The sequence below is a fragment of the Coptis chinensis genome, chromosome 5 (assembly GCF_015680905.1).
Source record: "Coptis chinensis isolate HL-2020 chromosome 5, ASM1568090v1, whole genome shotgun sequence".
Taxonomy (NCBI): domain Eukaryota; kingdom Viridiplantae; phylum Streptophyta; class Magnoliopsida; order Ranunculales; family Ranunculaceae; genus Coptis; species Coptis chinensis.
The window spans coordinates 28505393-28522536 of record NC_141460.1 but is presented as its reverse complement, the minus strand read 5'-3'; the positions used below and the strand labels follow the sequence as shown (position 1 = coordinate 28522536).

The following is a 17144-nucleotide window of genomic DNA, read 5'->3' as shown; positions in this document are numbered from 1 at the left end:
ATACGGCCTTCGGAAGTTCTGCTGACTTTGTGTGCTGTTTCTGCTCGTGTCGACTTTTCAGCTTTTGACCGGGCTTTAGAAAGGCTTTTCTTCTTGAATCTTGGCCTTTAATCACAGAACTCCTTAGCAACTGACCTTTGCTCCTTTATCTCGCTAAAGTGGCACATTTCTGCACATAATGGACTTTGAAGCCTGAAATGCATAAAAACACATAATCAGTATTAACTCTTAATTATTACTCACATAATTGGTCTAAAAGTATGATGGTTAAGGGGTTAAAACTACAATTTTGGGCTCTTATCACTTATCAAATGGTACCGCTTCCATCTTGTTTCCTCTAGCATGATTAAACCTAGAAAATATTGTTCACTTCCTATTTTTCATTTTTTTTAACTGTTTTAGTACTATTCGAAATTCCTCGATTTTTTTTGACTGCCGGTTTGAGTATACGACTAAAGAAAAGTTGCCCAAACATCTTTGTGAGTCATTTGTAAAAAGTTTAATTTCCAGTTTTAAACTTAAGGGGCGTCCCGCCCTCACATTTGCCTTTTAAGAGCACTACTCGCTCTTCACTACACTGCGGACTACCAGTAAGAACGTATTTCTAAATTTTGAACAATTCTGAAATTTTGTAGGCACACTCTGTGATGTTTCAGTGATTTACTAGAATATTTTCATAATTTTCTTAGCTGCATTTTAACTTTCAACCTATGAGGTTCTGGAAAAGCAGATGAGTATTGTTACTTAGGCAGTTCCAAAAATTATAATATTTTTACAAGAGTATCTATCATAATGTAGGAGTTTGTAGTAAAAGGTTTAAGAGTTTTTTATTTATTTTTATCACCTAACAAGTTAATTGTTTCCAGTGTGTTTCTGCAGTTTTGCAATACTTAATTTCTGGAACAACAGATGATAAAGAGGGTTTGTAGAATTCCAATTGCTCTAAAACTTTTACAATAACACACATGATCTGTCAGAAGTCTCCACTAAACTTTTGGCAATTTTTGAGTTTGTTTTGATTGGTTAACCATTCATTTGTTTGTATTGTGTACCAAAACCTGTTTCACGAACTTTGCAGTGCAGTAAAAGGACTTTCTTAACTCTGATTGTACTGAAATTTTATAGGCTACTTCTTGGATATCTCAACATACTAATGTAAAATTTTCATATTTTTTGTACAGAGTGCAACATGCTCTATAGTTTTGTCCTTAGAGAGGGTGCACCGCACTATACTTTCACTCGCGCACCACGCCCAATATACCTTATTTCTAAGCGCGCGCGCCCTCATTTAATTAGCTTAGATTAATTTTTTAATATTAATTGCAATCTTATTCCACGAGTACAGTACAGTAATCGTATCTAAAAACTCATATATTTTATTAAAAAAAAACATACTAAACGGTGTCTAGAAAACTAAAAGAATTGAGGCTCTTTAATTAAATAGCGTGCACACACGGATAACCTCCCTCAATTCTTAAGTGGCCTGGCCGTTGGTTTGATTCAATTTTTTTTTTTAATTAATTAGTATTGGTAGTTAAATTAGTAACCCCACCACTACTGAAGCCCATTTCACAGGCCTGACATCCAGGCCCAACTTGAAGCCCATAGTAATAAGCCTTAACCTAATTCCTCAAAATCTATCACTAATAAGGTTAATCTTTTTACAAGACTTCAACATCAACCACATGAACTAGGACCAATACTCATATAGTTGTTCGTGCTTCAAGGCTATTGAAGGCGATATTTATACGCGTAGAAAGGATGCTCCAGGTAACACCTCTTTACATCCTCGCATCTGCTGTAAGAGGACTAATTTCTAGTAATAATCAGGCTATTTTGCATGCTTAAAAAGGTTGTTTGCATATTAGACTTTAATTTCTATAAGATTAAGATATAGTACACATATACCTGCTTTACTTGTTTATCATAGACGCAATACCACACGCCTATCTAGAATTTCACACACCACATCTGTAGCAATGGCTCAACAGACAGAGAGACCTCTCTCTGACTTTTATAAGGCTTTAAACGTTAGACATGACTCCTGCATAGTTCTTGCAGATCCAACGGGAGATTTTAGAATCCCCCCTAATATCTTTAACTTACTACCTATTTTTCATGGGTTAGACCATGAAAAACCCTATCACCACTTATGTTGGATACAACAAGTACTAACTACATTTTATCATCCTAATGTAAGACTTGAACAAATAAAGCTAAGGGTGTTTCTTAGACCATGAAAAACCCTATCACCACTTATGTTGGATACAACAAGTACTAACTACATTTTATCATCCTAATGTAAGACTTGAACAAATAAAGCTAAGGGTGTTTCCTTTCACCCTAGCTGACAAAGCAACATCTTGGCTAACAGCGCAAAAGCCAAACTCTGTCGACTCATGGGAAAAACTAGTTAAATTATTTATGGAACAATTTTACCCACCATAGAAGACTGATGAGATGCTATCACATACTCATTTCTTTCGCCAAAAGCCCCTAGAATATTTCTCTAAGGCTTGGAATCGGTTTACTGATCTTCTAGTAGAATTTCCCGATCATAATCTTGGTAAAGACACACTAGTTTGTGCCTTCTTTAAAGGCCTATCCCAACATCATAAGGAGACTTTAGACATCATGAATGGAGGAAATTTCTTAAGTAAAGGAGCCACAGATGCATATACCTTCTTAGATAATCAATCCAAGAGAAGTAGGAACTGGGGAGGTAACGATTACTCCCGCTCCAATACTTCTTCTTTAAAAGTTAAGGTAGCCAGTATGTTTGAGACCACACCCAACCTTAGGTTAATATCTCTAATTGAATCCCTCACTATAAAGGGCCATGCCCTCACTGTTAACAAACATGAACTGAACCCTACTCCAGTCATGAACATAAACACTGACCCATATAATGTCTGTTTTAATCCCAACCATACCGATTCTTTTTGTCCCTTACTATACTGTTCACCTCCACCACAACCTGTAGATAATTACTCTTTAACCTACCCTAACACATAATGGAGGCAAAACACTAATTATAATCCATAACAACAAGCTACACCTCCAACTTTTAATAATTAAAATGTTAGGCCCACTACAAACTTCCACCAATTTAGCCAACATCTAGGACAAGGAGATTTAGGTGACTAGAACAAAAGTTTAGCGCCCATGACCCAAAACTATCAACATCAAGACATTACCACGCAACAAGCCTTAGTTCCAATCACTCTTCCTAAAGTTAAACCATCTAAATCAAAGGACGTAGTAGTAACTTTGCTACAACATCTAAATCAAATCATGCAACAAAACTCCAACTTAATAAAGGAACAAAATGAACAAAACTCCAGATTTATGAAAGATTAGCATGATCAAAGCACTAACATGCTACAACAAACGATGAAAATGATGTAGTCTTTGTGCCAACAGGTTATTGACATGTCTGCTAACCAAAACAATAACCAAACAGGCATGTTTCAAGGCTATGCACTGCCTAACCCTAAGTCAACCAACACCACCTTCAAAGTAAACAATATTCAGTGTAATGGTAATATAAACCAAAGGAGACTATAGGCCATCACTACCCTTAGTTCAAGTAGAGTAGTTGATAACAAAGTGGTTATGCTTAAAGATTGCCTACAAACGGAAGTTGAAAATGAAACCATACCTAATACTGTCATAGAAACTGAAGACCTTACAACTGTAGAGGTACTAGTCAAACCACAACCAAAAGGGAATCCACTAAAAGATAAAAAATCATAAATATGTTCACCCTCATGCTAGGTATAATGACAAGGTTAATATTAATGTTGACACATATGCTAAATATATAGAAAAACCATTGTTTCCCCAGAGACTAGTTGTGTCTAAAAAAGATGAGAATTTTGATGAGATTAGGCAAGTGTTTAAAATTTGACTATAAACCTACCTTTTCTAGATGCTATAAAAAGTCTACCTGGACACGCTAAGTTTCTAAAAGAGCTGTGCATCACAAAGTGAAAAACCAACATACCCCAAGAAACCTTCTTAACTAAATAGTATCCTTCCTTATCTGAACATAATAGAATTGTTAAGTACAAAGACATAATCGTCCTACTGTACAATGCACCTTAGACGATAACTTCATAACAACTGCACTATTAGATCTAGGGGTGAGTGTTAACTTACTCCCACTTTACCTTTATAAACAACTAGGTATACATTATCTTAAACCGACCAAAATGACTTTGCAATTAGCCGATCACTCTATTAAGTATCCCAAGGGTCTAGTTGAAAATATTCTCGTTAAAGTTCAGGATTTTTACTACCCAACCGACTTCGTTATTCTTGACACAGAAGTTGCTCATGATTCTATTCCCATCATTTTAGGGCCTCATTTCTTGGCAACTGTCAATGCCCAAATCAATTCTCAGGATGGTTCAATGACTCTTTCCTTTGGAAATCTATCTGTAAAGGTTAACATGTTTAGACTGAAGCAGGCACAACTAGGTTTGCCTATAGAAAGAGAAGTGAAGTCAATTGAGAGTTTTGTAACTCACGTTAGTGCGGCCGATTTCATCCCCACTCTAGTAGATACCTCTCTTATGGAAGAAGAGAAAGATCACAATTTTGATTCCCTGAATATAACTGAAATATAGGAAGAATTTTCCACCCTGCCTTCCGACCCTATGGGAGATGTAGTCAATCTCACAATGGACGAGATAGATGAATTTCTAAAAGATGCAGATGAATACCTTAATTATGTGGATGTGAACAATCTAGATGAAGAATTCGACAAGTTTCTAAGAGCTTGTGATGATCCACTCTCTCAAGGACTACCTAAAGCACCACCCGACCATCATCCACCTGGGCTAATCCCTCATAAATACCAATAATTTACCACCACAAATGTTCTACGCCCACCACCTTTTCAAAGGAACCTTGAGTTTGTACTAAACCTTCTTGTTTCTCATATGCTTCATGATTTTCTAAACCCAACTGGTAAGGACATAATTCCTAAAGACAAGCCACCCGTTCCCATCATTTTCTGATGTGAGATAGTACAACCATACCATTTCAAAACTTATCCATATTCCAAGTATCTACCTCAACCATCCATTTTCTCACGCTCATTTACTTGGAGACCCTTTTGTTGGAGGAAAAAGAAGAAATTACATGCTAGGTTACATTCTAGGTCCAATAGACTTCACTCCCATTTTGATAAGCCACATTGTAAAAAATCTTGGTACTTAATTCTATTTGGGGGTGCATTCCATATTAATTAATTATGGAAAGACCCACAACTTTTTAGGTTGTTGATATATGGTAAACTGCATATTAATACATATATTTTAGATGATGTCTCAAGTATCTGACTATAAAAGACTCATTGTATTCTCTGGTATACTCCATTTCATTTCATATTTTATGGGAATGCACCTTCCATGTAACTCACGTATTCATCTCTTGCATTTTTTCTCGTTGTTTGAGTAGTGTTTCTCTATGGAGTGAGTTTCATTTTCATTTTATTTCTTTCTCGTAATTTTATTTTTTTCAAAAAATCAAATATATAAAAATTAAAAAAAAATTAGAAACACAAACATGAATGTATTAGTAAGTCTAGGGAATCTGACTTTAAAAGACCCAAGTTTTGTACAATACCACCTTTCTGGAGTATAGGTCAAACAAATTTTTTTGAAACTGTTTGCCACTCTTTTTCTTTCATGTTTACTTTAATAGAGTCTAGGTTAGTTAGTTATGTAATTTAATTGTGTTATTGAATTATTTCATGAACCCCCTTCTCCAAAATTGTTTGGGGGTGGTATATTTAATTTTAGCACATTGTACGTTCATGTATTAAAATTGCATGTATAAATATCGAAATATTGATACATAACGTAATTAGGTACCTTAATTCGTGAAATGTCACTATTTCGCAAAATTTCAGAAGCTAATCCTATATGAGCCACGATATTCGCATCCTTGAATTGTGATTGTATGGTATTATTTTATTTATGTTAGAGTCTATTTATGTCCCAAACAGTATTTATTATTTCATGTTATCCCCATAATGGGTAGAACTCATATAGGAGTTACGTATGTTTTTATTTCTTTATATTAATATAGAATTAGTATAGATTAACCTTCTTTATCAGGTGCTCCTATTTACAAGCAAGTTTCTATGGTACTCTCTATCATTTATTTTCATTCCATGCTTTGGGGACAAAGCATGATTCTGTTTGGGGGTGGTATAGAAACACGTTGTAAATGGTTAAACATATATTAGGTTGTATATTACGTATTATTATTTGTCGTATAAAAATTAGGGTTATTTAGCTTTTGGGCCCAATTATAATTGGATAATTTGTGTTTGGTCACCAATTGATCGTTTATTAGACATTGGGCCAAAATTGACGGTGATCCATCCATACTTTTTAAAATGGCTAATTTACCCTTACACATGTACTACAAATGATTCAAATGAACAGGCAGAGATCAACGGCCAGCACAACCTTATATCCTATCCGTTTAGTTGTAACACGTGTCGTAATCTCTCACTACCTATCCTATTAGCGGGAAAAACACTCAGTTAACCGCTCTGTCACCAATTAATAAAGTCATTTCCTGTTGTCTTTTACGTTCAAATTATCAGATAGCAAGATGGCAACAACTACTTTTTCAATTGCTTCTATTACTTATAGTGAACTCAAGGATCAAAAGCAAAGTCATTTGGTGTGAGATTCAACTCAAGAAACTCTCTTAAGAGTTTCAGTGGTCTGAAGGCAAAATCATCGGTAAGATGCGAATCTGAAACTTCTTTCCTTGGCAAGGAAAGCAGCGCTGCACTTCGAGCATCATTCGCCCCAAGTCCTGAAAAGCAAGCCCAGAATTTTGAGAACCGTCTCCAACCTCAGGCTTCAACTTTCAAAGTTGCTATTCTCAAAGCTGCTGGTGGGATTGGACAACCTCTTGCCAACATTGTGAAGATCCTAGTTGAGGCTGTTACGGACAACTGTCCAAATGTTTTTATCCACATCATCAGCAACCTAGTCAACTCCACAATACCAATTGCTGTGGAAATACTCAAGCAAAAGGGTGTGTACAATCCAAAGAAGCTACTTGGTGTTAAAACTCTAGATGTTGTTAGGGCGAACACTTTTGTTGGACACAAAAAGAACCTGAGGCTCATGGATTTACAGAGAAAGACGGCTAGAGTTTCGAATGGAGATGTGGATTCGAGTCATACAATAGCTGTCCTGGTAACCATGTGCCCTACTACTGAGGGTACAAATGAAACATTGGGAAAGTCTGCGATAGATAGTCAGAAGCATCAGCAACCCACAAAGAGTTCATGGGCAGATATTTTGGGCAAGAAGACGATGGGGAAAGATGAGTTGGAATACATACCACCAACTGTAGAGAATGGGAAGCAAGTGATTCATATCAAAAGCGACCAGTTCACCGAGTACAACAAGAAATTCGAGAACCTGATAGTGGGATCTTTTGTTGGTAAAAAACTTAACTTTAATTATGTGAAGGAGATTGTTACCAGAACATGGGGCTTGAAAGGGTTTTCAATGAAGCCATATGGGGATGCAATGTTTACATTCAAGTTTGATCGGGAGGAAGATAGAAGGGAAGTGTTAGATATCGGATCATTCCACATTGCAAGCCAACTGTTTGTGGTAAGGCCATGGAAAGTGTTCGTGGAAGCTGAAATGAGAGAACTTAAAACAATACCAATATGGGTTATTGTCAAGGGTTTACCAATAAAGATGTGGAATAAGCAAGGGTTCAGTCAAGTTGCAAGTGCTGTGGGCATACCAATGTTTACAGACAAGTTAACAGAGAACATGACGAGAACAAGTTATGCGCGCATTTGTGTAGAGGTGGACACCAAGTGTGCATACCCAGAGAGCATTCCTGTAGTGTTGGATCAAAGAAGGGCTTATAAAGTCTCTTTTGAATACAACTGGAAGCCACCTCGATGTTCAGTTTGCGAAGTGTTTGGCCATTTGGAGCATAATTGCCTGAGGAGAGTTAGCAATAAAAATACCGATGTGGTATGGCTAAAGAAGGATAATAAAGAAGAGGAACAGGGAGAGAATACAAGCACAGTATGTAAGGAAAAAGGTGAAATTGAGAAAGGGAAAGCTCATGAGGTACAAGAAGTACACACAGTGGAAGAAGTGGAGAATACCGATATCCAAGAAAGACAGATAGTTGAAGAGGAAGGGAAATGGGAGACCCCAAAAAGGAAGCATACAATCAGAGCAAGGAATGATAGTGAAAATGAAAAGACAAGAGTATCAGATAGGAGTGAAAAGAGTAATGAGCAGAATAGCGGAAAAGTTCAGGGGAAAGTGAAACAGAGTGGGCAGATAACAATCAGCAGGCCCAGAACTCATACAGTACAAAACATTTCACGGGGAGGTAATCAACACAAAGGAAGTAGCAGTAGTGCTAAGAGGAAAGAGGGTGCCAATAATGGCTCTCTAAAACAAACTCACCTCTTTAAATGATGAATGTGGCGTGCTGGAATATGCGAGGGTTCAATCAGAACTTTAAGCATAATGAGGTGAAGGAATTAGTTAGGAAGGATAATATTAATATTATGGCATTGGTGGAAACAAAAGTGAAGCAAGGAAACATGGATGCGGTGATTACCAAATGCTTTCCAGGTTGGGCAGCAGAACATAACTATGAGTTTAGTGACAAAGGGAGAATTTGGGTGGTATGGGATACACAAGTATGCATAGTGTCTAATGTAATCAAGAGTTTGCAAAAGTGTCTCAATGGAAGTGACACTACTGAGATGGGGAAGAATTTTATGCTCTCGAGTTATCTATCGAAACCAGACCATTATATAAAGGGCAAATGACTATGGGATGAGCTGAGTAATTTTTCATTCACCTTTCAAAAACCTTGGATGGTAATTGGAGACTTTAACTCAGTTCTACATTCACATGAGAGGGTAGGGGGGCTACCAACGAGCACTACTACAGAATAACACTTATACCACTGTTTTTAAGTGTGGTATAAATATATTTACCACTGTTATACAACCGTGACAATAGGTGGTGTGGTATATAATAATAGCAAAACTGTGGTATATATATTTAACGGATACCACGGTTTTTCAAAGAACCGTGGTTTGTATGCCCATTATATACCACGGTTGTCAATAGAACCGTGGCATATAAGCTATTGAAACCGTGGTTTATATTAAAACTGTGGTATATATATTTAACGGATACCACGGTTTTTCAAAGAACCGTGGTTTGTATGCCCATTATATACCACGGTTGTCAATAGAACCGTGGCATATAAGCTATTGAAACCGTGGTTTATATTAGTGTATGTGTAATAACACCGTGGTATATAGTTATACTAAATACTACGGTTTATGCCAAACCGTGGTATATATATATATATATATATATATATATATATATATATATATATATATATTATTTTTTTTAATAATAATACTAATAACAATCAAAACTGAACCTCGCATAACAAAATTTACACCGCCTACATACAACATTTCCATCTTCCCAACAAATTCCAAAATATACAATAAACTATCAAACATTGCAAAAAAAAAGATAATAATAAAAAAACTTCCATTAATTTTTTTCCATCTTCCCAACAAATTCCAAAATGTACAATAAACTATCAAACATAAATTAAAAAGGTAAGACTCATAAATTAAACTGGAAGGGTCTGAACATAGCTAAAACTCATCCTCATTAAACCGAAATTTGAAACACCCCATTTTCCTGGATGAACTGAATAATATCAAGCCGAACACCGTCAAGTTCATCTTGCGTGTATGTCTCCTTCAGTTCTAAATTTGTTATCTGGATGAGTCAAAGCACAACATGTAGAGTTACTATATAAGAATAAGGCAAAGTCGTTGTATTGAGCCAAATAAAGTGTTTGTCAAAACTTTCGAATACCTTATTTTCAAATGATCCAGTTGAACAAGCTTCTACTATTTCCCTCATAAACTTCATTGTATAATACCCACACTCTGTGCCACCTGGTTGATATGGGCCCTAACATATAGACTCACAACATATGTAAACATATACTTTTCAAAGAAAAAGACAATAATGTGTAGGATTTGTTTACCTTGATCTTGTCCCACTTCAATGAACTTCGTTTCCCATCAACCCTTTGCAATGTGAGGACCAAGACTTCACAAAGATAAATGCAAAACATTTAATTCACAATCGCTAGTGGGAAGTCTAATTGGAGACGTTTTTAGTACTTCATTTTATTCAATCCTTTATGTACTTTCACTATGGTAGTACCTCAAAATGTTAAGATATGTCAAAAAATATAGCTATGCTCACCTCCTAAAATATATTGCTATATCTGAGCTTGGTTCACCATGCATCGAATCCAACCAAATGAAAGACATACGTGATAGATCAATGACAATTAAAACCCAATGGCCGCTATGAAAGAAAAGGGGAAAAAAAAATGGAAAACAATCAGTACAATTGATAGTTTTATCAATTTAAACAATACACTGTGATAGGATCGTTTATGTCCTTACCCTGGATTGTAAGGAATGAGAACAATTTTCTTTCCACTTGCATTCCGCAATGTTTCTACAATGATTTCAGTTTTAGCAGTTCCATCTGCTCTTGTAAAAGATAAAGGATTAACAAATCCAACGATGTCACGGCAGCAGCTCACAAATTCACTGTAAAGGATTCTAAAAGGAAAAAATCACTGTCATAAATAAATTTAAATAACTAATATTTGATTAAAATCACCAATAATAAAACCTTCAAGATATGCTTACCTCATGTATGCAATTAAACAAACAGCTTCTAAACTATCCATATTACACACATCCAACAAATCACATTTCTCGATAACAAATTTTTCTGTATCTTCTCCAAACAACTCTTTTCCAACTGGAAAAAATACCACACCATGGGTTCCGGGAAGCATGATATTGAGCAGTCCCTTGAAAGAATCAATTGGACCTTGATGACGACTAGCACTACTTTTACTTGTCTCTTCCTAAATTATTGAAAATTCAAACCAACTAGGTGTTAAAATCATAGCGAATCGAAAATAAAAAATTGCATATAAAAGGCTCTTTTTACCTCAATGTCGATCCTTAAAAGAACAAGGTCTTTTGGCCATGGAACTTGTGTGCCAACTGCATCTTCCACATGCACTAACTTCGTAATTCACTTGTATAGGAAGATAGTAACGACAAGCATCCTTAGAAACAAGTGACTTAACCGCCACACCTAAAATTCCCGGATCCCAAAAGATGACCGTGAACTTTTATCGTTTGGTCCACACTCCTCGTAGACCAATCCTTTAGCAACAATATTTGTTCTAGAATTCACAGCTAAACTACACTCTTGCTCCTGTAACCCCGCCAAGCAAATCATATTGGAACCAAAGCAAATTATTTCTATATTGCAAAAGGTTAATTTAAAATTTACCTTCCCTAGACCAGATTTGGGACCCAAAGAAGGTGATTGACCTGTTCCTTTCTTATTTACTCTCTTTACATGATCAGATTTCAACTTTGATGATGGTTGTGTTGTTTTGGCCTTGCCTTTGGACTACATGAAAAAAAAAAAATTATTATGCATGGAAAAATGAATAATTGCATATAAAAGGCTCTCTTAATTTACCTCAATGTCGATCCCTTAAGGAGAACAAAGTCTTTTGGCCACGGAACTTGTGTGCCAACTGCATCTTCCACATACATGATCTCATCATTCACTTGTATAGGAAGATGGTAACTACCAGCATCCTTATAAACAAGTGACTTAACCGCCACACGAAAATTCCCAGATCCCAAAAGATGACCGTGCGGATTTTATCGTTTTGGTCCACACTCCTCATAGACCAATCCTTTAGCAACAATATTTGTTCTAGAATTCACAACTAAACTACACTCTTGCTCCTGTAACCAGCCAAGCAAATCATATTGGAACCAAAGCAAATTATTTCTATATTGCAAAAAGTTAATTAAAATTTACCTTCCCTAAACCAGATTTGGGACCCAAAGAAGGTGATTGACCTGTTCCTTTCTTATCTACTCTCTTTACATGACTAGGTTTCAACTTTGATGACGGTTGGGTTGTTTTGGCCTTGTCTTTGGACTACATGTCAAAAAAAACAAATTATTACGCATGGAACAAAAAAGAAAGCTGTGGATCATGATAAACAAAAATACTTACTTGCTGAAATTTTCTCACTACTTTATGCCCTTGATGTTCAGTAGAAGAGCGTACCATATGATCTCTAATCGACACTAGTAACTTATTTGTTTGAAGAGATCTTTTCGAGACCTCCATTCTCCAACCTTTTGACTCTTTCTAACACCATCCTTAATTCTTTTTGAAGTCCCGAAGTTTCGGTTTTGTTCGAACAAATTTTGGGTCTGTAATTCTTGTATTCTTTCTTGGTCCTCTTGAATTGTTGACTCAAGGTTAGCGATGTGTTTCCGTGAGCCACGCGTTTCATGAGGCTGAAGCACGTGGTGGGTATAACCCCTTCCCTGCAGATCTCACACGACCTGGAATGTTGGGTGTGCCTAATGCTAAAGTTAAGGCGTCTTTGCTTCCTTGAGTAGATACCTTCCCCTCGCAACTTGCTTTTTCAGACATCCTTAATATATATTTTTCAAATAAAAAGGAATTGGAATATATTAGAACATAAGCATTGATAAGGACCATAAAAAGTATTGACAAAAGTTGATCTTACGATTTTTTCATCTACTTCTTTAGCAAAGATCGTCTTTGTATGTTCCTTTTTTTCGTTTTGGTGCGATCTTTTCCATATTATAGTCCTATCGATGGATGGATCAAAAGCTGGTCCCAACTCTTTTTTCTATGGTTAAACAATAATCATGCAAACAACTTAGTCAAAACATATTTGCATGGTGTATAACGTGTGCGTGGAATCTAGACAAATGTTAACAATGCACGCATTACTAAATTTTCACCAAGATTAGCCAAACTCATCTTTCCCCGCCCGGTGGTTATATTTTTTTTTTGCCGCTTTTGTGAATTGAGCTTGCTAATTTTCCTGCAAAACAATTCTACACTTATCATCTCATTTGGGTGAGGATGAAGCCCGCTAAAACCGACAATACAATCCCCCCACGCAACTAGACTCGAATCATCTATCAGCAGTATCATCTAGATGGAAAAAATAAAACAGTAGAATAAGAGTGCTGAAATTATGCTACTCTAATGTGCTGAAAAACAAGTTGCTCTTATGCTACTCTTAGCACTCTTATGCTACTCTAATGTGCTAACCGCACTAAAATTATGCTAACTCTAATGTCCTGAAGTTCTTTTAATTCTTTCATTATAAAAAGAAAAACATCAATCAGTTAGAGGCTTAGAGCTATTGATTTTCATAGTATTATTGAGGGGTTATATGATGAGAATGATAACAAAATTTTATTCTAAGCTACTTGGATGTTAGTTTTATGGACTGGTAATAGTCTAGCCAAACCCACCTTTATTCTCGCGGTGCCCTACTGTGTTTCTTTAGAAAGGCCCTCAAGAAAGAGAGAAACAAGCAACATCCTATTGTCCAAGTGAATCAGTGATGTATTTAGAAAGGAAAAGGGACACATATAGCTACACAGTATACCTATGGTTATACCTATTTCTATGTAATATACCTATTTCTCATCTATCACCCACTAGAATTAGAGTGAAATGAAAAATCGGAAGACAGATTACAATAAAGCAGTTTCATAAGTCGTAGTATGTACATCTTGGGGAGACAAAATTTCATGTTCAAGGTGATATTGATCACCAATGAATTCAATTTCAGTATAACTATAAACCATACCTAAAGGTTAAACTCCATTATGTTAGCTAGCATTCTAGCAAGTTGTTGAATGGAAATAATTGTGATGAGACTAGTAAGTTTGAAAATCTATTCTAAATTTCCTAATATAGAAATCTATAGTTTTAGTGATGCCGACCGGGTTACCACACATTCCAATTAACAATTAAAACACTCACGAAGCAACACTTTAGAGTTGCACCGAGCTACCCCAACATAAATCACAACAGGACATCCCTAGATGGACCTTCAAAAACAAAGGTTCAGGTTGTTCTTACTCAGAAATCAAGTCGCGTGAGCGAGGGAAAAGGGAATATAGTAAATCCTTACCCATGGCGTGCGAGTGTCTATCAAAGATGGTTCAAATTACCTTTATCTACTACCCGCACTAACCGGGTACACCGCCTAGTTAAAGGTAATCCTAAAGGCTCGGTTTGAACAAGAATATAGACTAAGAAACCCACTGGAGCAATTATGAGCTCCCCGGCTGTCATTTCGGTCGTTCAGTTACTGACTTGCCAGAGCCTTATATAGCCCATGAGTACACGCGATGTTAATCTCGATATTTCACTAAGCACGCGTCTGACCTATCACCAACCATACACATAATCCTTGGAGCCTATTGTCAACCATATCTAACACAACTTCTATGTTTTTAATGAACTATGTACATTAGATAAATACTATTAGATAAATTTTTCTATATAAGGACATATAATGCGTTTATCTAAGATGCATGCTCATCAGGCTCTAAAAAATACACTTCCTCATAAGAATTTCGATGGATGAACTTGTTCTCATTTCATGAGTTGCAGAATTGTTCGTGTTAGATAAATAGATAACACAATGCACCTAAGATTGAACTCCTCGACTCTCCTACACTTGTAAGATAAATAGATACACTTGTACTTATGAGATATTGCACGTATCCTTGATCAATAAGAAGTTCGATGGGAACTTTTTCTGTTTCTGTAGAATTGTACTGTGTTAGATAAATAGATAACACAATGCACCTAAGATCTGAACTCCTCGACTCTCCTACACTTGCACTTATGAGATATTGGCACGTATCCTTGATCAATAAGAAGTTTCGATGGACGGGAACTTTTTACATTTCATGAGATGTAGAATTGTACTCGTGTTAGATAAATAGATAACACAATGCACCTAAGAGATCTGAACTCCTCGACTCTCCTACACTTGCACTTATGAGATATTGGCACGTATCCTTGATCAATAAGAAGTTCGATGGACGGGGAACTTTTTCATTTCATGAGATTTGTAGAATTGTACTCGTGGCATAGATTATTTATTTGATTGGTTGAGAGAATTCATTTGTTCTTCACTTGTTGTTTTCGTTGTTTAGATGTAAAGAGTCATCCTATTTCAATCGAGTGTGAGTTAGAATACTTGTTAGCCACCTTTTTTTCATTCGATGAGATTGTTGTATGGCCCGACATTTGGATGGTTGGGGTCAGGGGATTGTACACGAGATAGCCACACAAAACTCAAACTTGTCAACATAACGGGAGGCATGTTTAAGTTGGATGATGAGCCACTTCATGCTAAATCTCAAACACGAAGTGGATTGGCTGCTCTTAACCATTTCATCGATCCTCAAAAATAAAATGAAAAGAACATTGTTGAATACAATGAGGTATTGAGCCAACTATGACAGTCGAGAAAAGAAATTACAGACCTATTCTAGATGCTCTATCCATCAAAGATTAGTCATGAGCACTAAATAAATCGACAACGAGTGATTCATTATCATCCTTTCTACTAATTTTTACGGTATTGTTAGCAACCTTCTCTTCAATTTGAATATATTTCCGTCATAATCTGCTCAAAAAGATCACCCCTAACTGTCTTCTAGAATCGAATTCGGACTCCTCCCTTAATAGCAACAACAGAGATTTAGCTAAACCTTTAGCCCTCCATGTCCCATTGGCGCAGAGTTTGAAGCAATCCCGTATTGCTCCCTCCCTTAATATCAATTTCGGTACTTTTCTCTACAACTATTACACATAGAAAAAAAAAGCACTCCCGGGATTCTTTCGATCCGTAAACCTACTAGAAAAAGTAAAATCTCGGTTTGAAACCCCAATACTTCAGCCAGAGGCATCTTTCGGCTTAGAAAAGATCCGCTAGAGATTCCCTCTCAGTCCTAGTCGAGATCTTCTCTTTCTCCAATCCCGTAGGCGGGCGAGCATCTCCTAACCTTAAGAAGTGAGTTTTCAAGAGAAGGAGTACTGCTCTTCAACTCCGCTCCCGTTCGATTGATTTTTAGTCGCGATAGATCGTAGCTCGGGGCCTTCTTGCAGGTCTTATCGTACCACTTGCTCTCAATCTCGTAATGCCCTTGTTATAGAAGCCCGGCACATTTCAAGTCGCGACCTAGCCAGACTTTCAAGCCTTTTATTTTAGTACCCTAACGATAAGCTAAGACCAAACTAAACCGATGTGACCCACGACGCCCTTCTGCCCTTTCATTAGAAAGAAAGCCCAGAAGGTAAAGGTCACTGAACGAAGCCGACTAATTAAGGAATAAAAGCCGGGAAGAGCAGGAGAGCAAGACCCTCCGACACAACTACAAATTTGTCGAGGGAACATTGTAGATCTTCTATGGGAATGCCGACTACAGAAACTAAAAGACTACGACTACAAGCCAGCCAGAAGCGAGTCGCTTCTATTCTCGTTGGGGCTGATCCTTCCCCAGTTAGACTTCCTAAGTGTGGATTTGAGGAGCAGCATCATCAGATGTGGTCTATATTGACTCAACAAAATTATAGCTATCTGTTCTCTCTCAAGGGCCAGAAGCCTAGAAGAACTCAACCTTGGAGTTGTCAAGTACCTCTAAGTTGCACAATTTCGGCTAATATGGAACACTAAATGATGTAATTTTCAGGATTGGAAATGCATCCATACTCCCGAAAAGAAATTGGTTCTGTGGAAGAACATCAAATACTAACTGCAGGTAGGCGAGAGAGAGCATATGCATATAACACTCTGTTTCCTTCTCTTTTTCTCTTTTTTTTCTTTGTTTTATAGGAATAAAGAGAAACGTTTCCAAATTAGAAAATACTCCCCAAAATGTAGTAGTCTACTAACACTCAAAGTTCGCATGGGAAGCTCCTGTGTGGGTGGTTAGCTAGGACAATGAGCTAATTCGTCGGTGAAGGAGCTAATAGCATTAAGACTACGACTACAATGCAATACCAGCAGCAACAAAATGAAAATGTAAAACCAAAGCAGCCAAATAAAAGCAAAACAAAATAAAAAGGTAACACCATACCAATAGGAAAACCAAAAAA

The 17144-nt window shown here is 36.7% G+C and overlaps 1 long non-coding RNA gene and 1 pseudogene across 1 annotated transcript; one reads left to right on the top strand and one right to left on the bottom strand.

The window, feature by feature from the left end:
* The first annotated feature begins 6633 nt into the window (after positions 1-6633).
* LOC147497241 (malate dehydrogenase, chloroplastic pseudogene) overlaps positions 6634-17144 on the top strand; it is a 40088-nt pseudogene continuing 29577 nt past the window's right edge.
* On the bottom strand, positions 10338-11015 carry LOC147497243 (uncharacterized). Its single transcript, XR_015196725.1, has 3 exons — positions 10796-11015; positions 10544-10705; positions 10338-10442 (listed from the first exon to the last, which is right to left on the bottom strand). It is a non-coding gene; the product is annotated as an uncharacterized LOC147497243 (long non-coding RNA).